Raw genomic sequence first — 10,827 nt, forward strand, 5'->3', positions numbered from 1 at the left:
AGGCCCCGCGGACTGGTAGCCACGGGGTCCGGCGGCGCGCGGGTCGACCAGATGTCCGCGCCGTGCGCCGCGGGGACGCGGGGCTCTCGGCGGCCTGGGTGGGCTCCCCGGCCTCCGTCGGCTCCAGAGACCCCGCGGACTCGCGGGTGCGGCTCCCAGGTGGCCGACGCCCTGCCGGGTCGACCAGCTGTCCGGCCCGGACTTGGTCCCCGGACTGGGGCGCGCGGGTCGACCAGATGTCCGCGGCGCTCGGGGCCGGGTCCCGGGGCTCTGGGTGCTCTGGGTGCTCTGGGTGCGCTCCCGGCCCTCTGTCGGCTCCGAAGGCCCCGCGGACTCGTAGCCACGGGGTCCGGCGGCGCGCGGGTCGACCAGATGTCCGCGCCGAGCGCCGCGGGACCGCAGGGCGCTCGGCCTTCTCGGAGGCTCGAGGGCTCCGGCGACCCGGCGGACGAGCAGCGGCGAGGCCGCCGTGGCCGCCGCCCTGCCGGGTCGACCGGCGACCCGACCCCCGTGTCTCGGGGGGGGGGGGGGGGAGCGGGTCGACCAGATGTCCGCACCGAGCGCCGCGGGGCCGTGGGGCCGCGGGGCGCTCGGCCTTCTCGGAGCCCCGAGGGCTCCCTGGAGGCTGCGGACGAGCAGCCGCGAGGCCCCCGGGGCAGCCGCCCTGCCGGGTCGACCGGCGGCCCGGCCCGGACTCGGGCCCCGGGTCCCGTGGCGCGCGGGTCGACCAGATGTCCGCGCCGAGCGCCACATGGCTGCGGGTCGCTCCGGCTTCTCGCAGTCCCGAGGGTTCCGCGGGCACGTAGCTGCGAGACCCGGGCGGCTGCCCTCCGCCCGGCTCACGGGGCGCTCGTGTCCATCAGCTGGTCGTGCGGAAATCCCGTGGTTGGCCTCCCTCCCTCCCTCCCTCCCTCCCTCCCTCCCTCCCTCGTCCAGCCGCCACGTTTTCGGGGTTCGTGCGACTGGGATGAAATAGACCTTCCAAACGTCAATCGGAGATCATCCATCATACCTCTCGAGTCCCCAAAAGCCAAGAAACACGCCAACCAAAACGCTTTTATTATGCCAACGGTTCCCGTTTTCATTCCTATCGTTTAGGGAGGTTTGGTGGCAGCAGCGGCCGAAAGCAAAAGGAAACCCGAGGAAAGCGGCTCCATCCACCAGGGCTGTGTCTCATCGGTGCCGACGCAGGAGGGACGGGCTTCGTTCGTTCGTTCGCTGCGGCCCAAATTCCCGGGCCGCCCGAAGACCGCTCGCACCGGCCCGAGGGAGGGAGCCCCGGCAGGCAGGATGCCTCCGGGGAAATGGACAAGTCGACCGCGCGACCCACAACCCGCCCGACTGGGGGCGAGAAGGAGCATGGAGGAGGACTCCGTCCCCTAGTCGGCAGACGGCCCTGGGACAGGGACGTTCGCCAAAACCTCCCCAAGGCCGCTTTCCGTGACCGAGTCGGCCTCCCCGGCTGTACTCGTCCCGGCCCGAGAAACGAGACGCGGGGTGGATCGGGACCAGGCCACGCACCAGGCCGGCCGGCGCGGCATCCTCCCTCCCCCGACCTGACCTGACCTGGACGAACGCCTCCCCATCGCCCGCCCCCGCGAGGCTGATCCGTCCGGCCTGTGAGGAGGCCGCTTGTCGGGCGCCACCTGCTGCCCGGCATCCTCTTATATAGTGTTCGAGGAGGTCGACCAGGTGGCCCGGCCTGGATTGGGGGGGGGGGCGCGGGGTGCGGTGTCCCGGGCGGCGGGGGACGGGGGGGTAGGAGTGGAGAGGGAAAGGTGGGTGTGGAGAATGCCGGGGTCGGGGGTCGGCGCGGGGCGGGGTGGGAGTTGGGGATAGGGGAGGGGCGGGAGGCCGTCTGGACATGGAGGGTCGGAAGAGCGGTGGTGACAATGATTTTCATTATCATTTAGAAAGAAGAACGTGGACTTCTTTAGAGGAGTCCTTTGAATAGCTTCTCCATTTAGTTAACATACATCCAAATGGAGGTCGGGAAACTTGGGTCCTGTTAACATATGGATGGAAGTGGAAAGAACTATCGCGATGACCGTCCTTGTGTTTCTTTTATTTTTTCTTTCTTCCTGCTCCCCAAAGCCGCCCCCCCCACCCCCGCCCCGCCCCGCCCCGCCCCGCCCCGTCCCGTCCCGTCCATAGTTGTAGGTTCCAGTGGTAGGTCTTTCGCGTTTCTGCTATGTGGGACGCCGCCTCGGCGTGGCTTGAAGGGCGATGCTGGGTCTGGGGCTGCGCCCAGGATCCGAACCGGTGAAAACCTGGGCCGTCGAAGCCGGGGGCCGGGGTGGGGGGCGCATACTTGACCGCTCGTCCACGGGCTCGGCCCCCGGCCCCTTGTTTTCTAGGGAGAGAGACAGAGAGACCCGATCCATTTTCCCTTGGCCTCTAAAGCGTGCGTGTGGTCGAAAGGCGACAGAGAGAGGGGTTCTGGTCCAGAAAGCCCCGACTGCGCTGCCGCGGGGATCGGTCGGTTCCGCCCGAACCGTCCGAGTCGGAAAGGAACGGACAGCTTTCCTCCTTTGGGCCCCTGACTTGGGGCCGACAGGGGAAGAGGAACAGGCCTCTCTCCCTCACACCCTGGTCCCTTCCTCCAGGACGCCCTCCTTCTAGTCAGCCCGCCTCTGGCTTTTCCACACGCCGACGACCGCTCGTCGGCATGGACCCACCTTCCTTGGGGGACACCACCACACGACTCTCCCACTCGTCTGCCTGCCTTTCGTTGGCGTCGCTGCCAAAGGCGAGGGGTAGGGGTGGCGGTGGCAGGGACGGCAGGGGCCCAGCGGCTCTCTGGCGGGTGAGGAAGTCTTGCTGGTTCTCCTAGGTCGGTGATCTTTCTCGATCTCCACACACATTCTTCGTTTGGGGAGCCAAGAGACGCCCTCTGAGGAATCCCTATGGCCAGGGTCGATCACTTACTCGCTCACTGCCTCGGCCTCGGCCTCGGCCTCTGTCCGTCTTGTCTCCCTCCCTCCCTCCCTCCCTCCCTCCCTCCCTCCCTCCCTCCCTCCCTCGTCGGTCTCTGTGTGTGGACGTCTAGGTGGAGGCGAGGCAGGGAGGCCACCCACCCACCCACCCACCCACCTACCTCGTGGTTTACCACACGCTCTACACGGAGGTAGAATTCCCATCCCACCGAATCCATCCTTTCCACGGGGCACAAGCCAGTGGCCTTCGGGAGTCTCTCTCCCCAAGGTGGCGCATCCGTCATGGCTATCTATTTCCAGAAGGTTTCCGTTTCCATCCCCTCCCCCCGAAAGAAAAAACGGCCCCACTCCCGGATCTGCCCCACCACGATCACCACCACCGCTGCCGCCGCCGCCGCCGCCGCCATCTGCTGTCGCCCTCTAGGGTTGGACCGTTCTAGCTCTCTCCTCTGTGTGGAATCGCAACGTAGGTCGCCTTGGATGTCTGGCACCTCTCACTTAGCAGAAGGTTTTGGAGGCTCAGGCTGGGCCACGCTTTGGCCCGGGTCAGTGTTCCGTTCCTCCGGACGGCTTCCTCGTTTTCCACGAGAAGGAGCCGTGAAGACGGAAAGGAAGGGCGGATGGATGGCTTTTCCCGTGCTACCGAGTCCCTCTCCCCTTTTCCCCAAAGCGTGAGGGGCGGTCGAGAGGATCGTCTCTGATGACAAAAGTCAGAGGCACCCCGGGTCAGACACCGTGCGAGGCGTTGGTGTGTTCTCGAGAGGAGAACACGTCCCCGTCAGCGTTTCCTGTCGTTCTCGTTCCGAAAGGATTCACGCGCCACCCCGTCTCCCTCAAGGTCTTAGGGCTGTCGTGCTCCGCAGCCGTCACGTGTCGTGGATCCTGGGCACCACCACGCCACCCCGCCCCCCCCCCCCCGCCATAGCTGTCGATCGCTATGTGGCACGCCTACGTTTGCCCAAAAGAGCAGTCCGATGGACAGCGTGGTGCTTTTCCCAGCAGGCAGGCAGGTGAGAGTCACCCCTCTAGAAGGTTTCCAAGCCCCGTTCCATTCTCAGAGGCAGCTCCTTTGGCCATCAAGGAGGCAGGCGATGGGGGTGGGGGTGGGGATGGGGATGGGGCAGGGGCCTCTGTCCCTCTGTCGCGGTAGAAATGATTGGGAAAGGAGGGACGATGGGCGTAGGTCGACCATCCTGGGCGGTGGTGCTTTGGGAGCTTTTTCTAGAAGAAGGAGCGAACGGCGTTCCCTGGGAAGGGAGGAAACCAGAGGAGGTCCCCCTCAGACCGACCTGGCACGAGAAGGACACACACTCTCTCTCTCTCTCTCTCTCTCTCTCTCTCTCTCTCTCTATCCCTTTTCTTCCTGACTTGAAATCAGGAGACAAAACTCCCCTGCCAAAGGGGCCCTCCCAAAACGGGGAGTGAGGAAGACCTCCTTCTCTTCACGGCTGAAGTTCTCCCTGCCTTTCCTGGACGGGAAGGATAGCACCTACGCCCGCTGCCGTCGGTGACTTTTAGTCCCCCTGGAGAGGAAGAAATTCTTTCCCGTGGCCGAACCCTGGCGGTTCGTTCGTGCTGCAGAGGACGTGACCCTCTCTGACACACCCAGGAACCTCCTCGCTCCGGGTCGAGGAGAGGGAGTTCTGTTCTGTGGTTTAGAATGGTGCTTAAAAAGGGATGTCGCTTACAAAGGGTCCTCGTCCCCCTTCCTAAACCTAAACGGACGGCTCGGCTCGGAGGCGTGAGATACGTTTCGCATCCTCCTCGTCGTCTTCACTCAAAGTTTTATTGGAGTTTGGAAGATTTTATTTTTTGTCTTTCCTTTTTCTCCCCAAAGCCCCCCGGTACGTAGTTGTGTGTTCTTCGCGGTGGGTCCTTCTAGCGGTGGTATGTGGGACGCCGCCTCAGCGTGGTTTGATGAGCAGTGCCGTGTCCGCGCCCGGGATCCGAACGAACCGATGAAACACTGGGCTGCCTGCAGCGGAGCGCGCGAACTTAACCACTCGGCCACGGGGCCAGCCCCTTACTGGATTTTCAAAACAACTCCGGGGGCCGGCCCGGTGGCGCGGCGGTGAAGTTCGCACGTTCTGCTCCGCCGGCCCCGGGTTCGCCGGTCCGGATCCCGGGCGCAGGACCCGGCACCGCTTGGCGAGCCACGCTGTGGCAGGCGTCCCACCTGGAAAGTAGAGGGGGATGGGCACGGATGTCAGCTCAGGGCCAGTCTTCCTCGGCCGACAGAGGAGGATTGGTGGCAGATGTTCGCTCAGGGCTCATCTTCCTCAAAAATAAAATAATAAATCGATTCGATAAAATGTCAAATAACACAACCGCGGGATCACGCTTAGAGTCACCCTTGGCCCGATGATGCCACTCCCCACCCCCCCCACCCCCCTGCCCCCCACCATTTGGAGGTGCCATCAGTGGGATTCGTTCCTGTTTGTCCATCTTTCTTCCTCTTTTTTTTTTTTTTTTTTAAAGACTGGCACCCGAGCTCATTGCCAATCTTTTCTTTTCTTTTTATTCCTCCTCCTTCTTCTTCTTCTCCCCAGAGCACCCCAGTACCTAGTTCTATATTCTCTTTGAGGGTCCCTCTGGTTCTGCCGTGTGGGACGCCACCTCAGCGTGGTTTGATGAGCGGTGCCGTGTCCGAGCCCAGGATCCGAACCTTCCAAGCCCCGGGCCGCTGAAGCGGAGCGTGCAAACTCAACCGCTCGGCCACGGGGTCAGCCCCTCCCTTCCTTCCTTCCTTCCTTCCTTCCTTCCTTCCTTCCTTCCTTCCTTCCTAAGGAGGAGGAGGCAGGCACTGTGTGAAGTCGCCAGTGAGTCTGTGGAAAGAGACGGAGGATTTCCCATGGGAAGCCGGGGCGGGGGACACGGACCGATGTCGTGCGAACTTGAAGGTGAAAGATCAAAAAACCCACACACGCCTAGAGCGGCGGGTTGCCCGTTAGGAGTTTGCTTGCCGGGCCCATAACGCAGGGCTCATCGATGAGCCAAACCGTCCGTGATCCTCAAGCAGTCTAGTAGGGTTAGAGAAAGGAGGGGGGCACTCTTTCTGCCCCAGATGAGGCGAGTTTCTCAGACAGCCACCCTGCCCCAACATCTTCCCTCCCTGCCTCCCGGCCCTTGGTGGACTGCGGCCTAAGGGTGGGGGAATTGAAGAAAGCCGTTCAATGGAAAAAAGCCCGAGGCCATGGGAGAGAGCTTCCTGCACTTGAATGAAGCCCTGACGCCAGGCCCATCGGAATGAATGGGCCTGACCTCCCCTCCCCCCTCCCCCCTCCCCCCTCCCAGGCTGGCGACTCGGCAGTGGAAGGCTAGGGGTTTCTTCCGAAATGGTGAACCGGCCCCCTTGTCCACAGGAAAACCACACACGGGTACAGCCTAGGCCGGATCTCAGGGTACAGCCTAGGCCGGATCTCAGGCCAAGTCGTCAGGGTGGCAAGATGATGGCGGATGAGAGGAAACTTGTTCTGGGACCGCACCGCCCCCCCCCCCCATCGCCTCTCTGGCTGAGAAGAGGGCTGGGGAGCGGTGAGGGTCAGGGGGAGAGTGGGGGCGGGGCCGGGACAGGGACCACCGGGCAGTAGGACGGGAGTAGCCCTGAGGCCTGCCTGCCTGCTTCCTTCCCTGCCGGCGCAGGGCTGAGAGAGGCACGGGGCACGCTGGCTCCTGCCCCTTCACTCATTCGGGAAGCCTCCTGTTGTTGCTCCTGAGGTGCCGGCTGCGGTGACAGACAGAGCAAAACTCCTCTCTCTGTCTATTTCTTCAAAGGCCCGAGTCTGAGCTACGACAGATTCCCCTGTGGCTCAACCCGCAACCTCCCATCCTGCCAGACCAGACCCCTTGTCTAAAAACCTCCACTGGAGGAGCTCTTCCACCTGACTCGGAAAGGAAACACCAGCCCCGCCTCAGCCTCACACCCACCACCACCACCACCACCCGCCCCCCCCCCCGCCCCACTCTCCTCCGGACCCAGATACCTAACAGAGGGAACAAAAATCCAAAAATCCTGCTGCTCTCCTTCTACCACCTCCACTTCAGAAGAGTCAGTCTCCCCCGAACACCTCAGACTCTGTGACTTCCCGCGGCCTCCCTTTCCCCGTCCCCATTCTCTCCCCGGACGGGCCCCATCTTACACTTGAACGACAGCTCCACCGCTCGGGGCAGCTGGACACGATGTCCCAAAGTGGCCCGGACGGTAGCCTGGTCGATTCCAAAGGACCCACGCACGCAGTCGGCCATAAACGTGGTGTGGAGATCGTGGACGTTTGCGGGCCTCTGATGAAATCGCTGCTCCGGGGACCCCGGCGTCTAGGACCCGTCTTCTCCGTGTTCTTCACACCGTTGCTCCTGGGCCGGTTATTCTCTTCCCTCTCACTGACCTTAACGTTTTGTCTCTGCCATTGAATTTTGACTGTGCGAATGTGACTTGCCGCTGTAGGGCTGCGTGGATCTCTCAGGCATCCTGCTGTGCCGTGCGGGGGGGGGGGGGAATCCTTGGTGGGTGGGTCGATAGACGTCCCTTTGGTTGTGCCCTGGAGGGGAGAGACAGAGGGGACGACTCAATCCACCACGAACGCTGATGTCGCTCCGATAAACCTGTAGCGGTGATTCTAGTTTATGGCCCGTGTCCTGAAAATAACTTCCCGAAGGGCCAGCCCGGCGGCACAGCGGTTAAGTTCGCACGTTCCGTTTTGTCAGCCAGGGGTTCGCAGGTTCGGATCCAGGGTGCGGACGTGGCGCCGCTTGGCGAGCCACGCTGTGGTCAGCATCCCGCCTATCAAGGGGAGGGGGATGGGCACGGATGTTAGCTCGGGATCACTCTCCCGGGGCAAAAAGAGGAGAATTGGCAGCAGGTGTCAGCTCGGGGCTCGTCTTCCTCGAAAAATAAATTAATTAAATTAATAAAAACAACTTCCCAAACCTCTCTGATAACTTGAAGCTTTGAAGTTTTGCGAGGTGAAATCAGGTGATAAAAAAGTCCACGGACAGGGGCGGCCCCGTGGCCGAGTGGTTAAGTTCACAAGCTCCCCTTCGGCGGCCCAGGGTTTTGCCGGTTCAGATCCCGGGCACGGCACGGACACGGCACCGCTCGTCGGGCCGTGTGGAGGCGGCGTCCCACATGCCACAACTGGAAGGGCCCTCAACTAAGATAGACAACTATGTCATGGGGGGGATTGGGGGAGAAAAATCGGGAGGGGGGGAAAAAAAAACAAAAACGGAAGATTGGCAACAGGCGTTAGCTCTGTGAGGGCCGATCTTCCTCACCCAAAAACTAAAGTGAGATGAAATCAAATAAAGCGAAGGAAAAGCTAAACCTATGAAATCCCATGTTTCTAAAAGTGGCCAAGTGTTTAGACATTGGCCAAGCGACGGAATGCTCATGGGAAGGACAGTTCCTAATTGCTGGCTTCTTAGTTTTCACCAAAATTAAGGTTCGTGAGGGTTAAAAAATCTACTTAACAAATGCGATGAAAGCCACTAGGCCGGCCCGGTGGCGCGCTGGTTAAGTGTGCCTGTTCCGCTTCGCCGGCCCGGGGTTCGCCAGTTCGGATCCCGGGGGTGCACGTGGCACCGCTGGGCGAGCCACGTGGTGGTAGGCGTCCCACATATGAAATAGAGGAAGATGGGCACGGAGGTGAGCTCAGGGCCAGCCTTCCTCGGCAAAAAGAGGAGGATTGGCAGCAGTTAGCTCAGGGCTCATCGTCCTCAAAACAAAACAAAACAAAACAAAAAGCCACTAAAAGTGAATATGGGAAACATCTTTGTGTTCAAGGAAAGTGAGATGGCTGCCTTCAGGCAAGAGGGCCTAAAAAGTAAAGATCGTTTTGTCTGTGAAAAGGTGATCAAAGTTTCACGGGGAAAATAATCTGAGAAAAAGGCCTGTTCGTGGTCAAGTGGCCTAAAATTGGAACGAGTGGACAGATAGAAATGGCGAGCGATAGGATCTATGGGAGTCTATGAGGAAGCCATTGGGTGTCGGCCTAATTCGGCCTGACAGTGTTTTTCGAAAAGGGCCTGACGTGGCCGTCGAGCACGCATCGCATCGTAGATCCGCTTTACACATTTCCTACGGCAAGAACCAATGCCCTTAAGGGAAAGGAGCAGCTTCCCCGTGCTCGGGCCTTTCCTTAAGGAGAGGCATCTTTCCTTAGGCTAGGAGCGGATGGTTGCGCTCACCTTTGACCATCCGGCTCCCCTGTGACCACCCAGGCCCAGACAACAGACCTGCCACCCAGCAGTGTCTGTCGATCGCTGTGCCGACAGAGCAGTCTCGCGACTATCATCCAAGGGACCTTTCGATCCTATGTGAAACGTCCTCTCTGGGGGTCTAGAAGCACTCTGTACACCCCACTTCCCGGGCACCCTCTCTTCCTTCGGGAAGAAAGGCCCCGGGCCACAGTCCTCACATTTCAGCTCAGAATAAACGCACCCCGATTTTCACGGATAGATTGGTTCCGGATTATTTCCGTCGACAGAATGGAATCAAGTCAATGAGTTTCAAGATCGGAGGGAAGCTGATGCAAAATCAGAATTTGTTTTTCTCACTCCCGAAAGGATACTTTTCTCTAACTTCTAGTCTCCTCCTGATAAAGACATTGGAAAATGTTTCTCTTGACCTCTGAGGGAATCGACACCAAAGACAGAGATCCTCCATTTTGTCAGAATGATTTCCTAGGCCTCCAATGGAGGAGGCCTCCCTCGGACGGGAGCTCAGCTTTTGTTTTGCAACAGTTTTCCTCTCTCTGCTTGCCTTTAACATCTCCTTTCCCGTTCTTCTTTTTTGGAAGGGAAATACGTGCACCGCTGGGGAAAAAAAAAAAAAAAGAATTTTCTAAATGACCAAAGAAGATCTACGACTGTTGTTATTTTGGTTTCACGGAGCAGTTCCACGTCCACATTTACTCCATTTTAAACACCCACACACACTCACAGCACGGCGCTGTGAGGATGTCCCGGGGAACTCGATTTGTGGAGGGAATGGCTGTGAGGTCTCTGCCCCCCAACCCCCACCATTTGGGTGCTTCTGCTTGTTGATGAGGACGGGAAGCCCTGCTGAAATCCATATTCTTATCACCACACGTGCATCTGCACCCATGCTCCCCCCCGTGTGTCGTCTTTGGGCTTTGCTGTGGCCCCGTGCGGAGGGAGACCTGTTTTGTGTTGTAAACTTTTCCGCGGCCAAGCGGCTCGGTCCTTTCCTCTACGACTTGTGGGCTCTGTCTGTCCGTCTGCCTTAGAGAGACCCTCTGGGCCGGAAGTGACAGGCTGCACACAATTCCTGACAGACTGCGGACAATTCCTCCGTCGTCACGGTCCTTCTCTGATGACGTGCATGGTTTCGGTTTGACAGCGACCCCCACCCCCCACCCCGCCGTGATTTTCTAAGTCCTCCCGGGAGCCCGGGAAGTGCTCGGGCCGCTCCGGGAAGCGGGGGCCGGCAGCCCCGGCCTGCCCCGTGGCATCTCCGGGGACTTTTCCACCTCTGTCCGCGTCAGCCAGCCGGCAGCCCCGCGCCCGGCCCGGCCCAGAAGTCACGTGGGGAGTCTGTCCCCTTCCTGGCAAGCCCACCCACCCCACCCCCCTCCCCGCCGATTTTCCAACACCTCCTTCTGCGCCCAGGGTTGCCCTGTGCTGCCTGGGAGCTCCGAGGTGGACACCCTGGGGCCTCACGTGGTGACCTCCCGGCCGCCCCAAGCGGGCCCAGAGAGAAAGAGAGAGAGAGAGAGACAGAGAGAGACAGAGACAGAGACAGAGACAGAGAGAGACAGAGACAGAGACAGAGACAGAGACAGAGACAGAGAGAGACCTGACCCGGCGGTGGGCTCAGGCTGTGCACTCTCGCTGGCTGGTGACCCGGTTCCCTCCCGCTGACCCCTCCGCGCCG

This window comes from Equus asinus, unplaced genomic scaffold (genome assembly GCF_041296235.1).
Source record: "Equus asinus isolate D_3611 breed Donkey unplaced genomic scaffold, EquAss-T2T_v2 contig_205, whole genome shotgun sequence".
Taxonomy (NCBI): domain Eukaryota; kingdom Metazoa; phylum Chordata; class Mammalia; order Perissodactyla; family Equidae; genus Equus; species Equus asinus.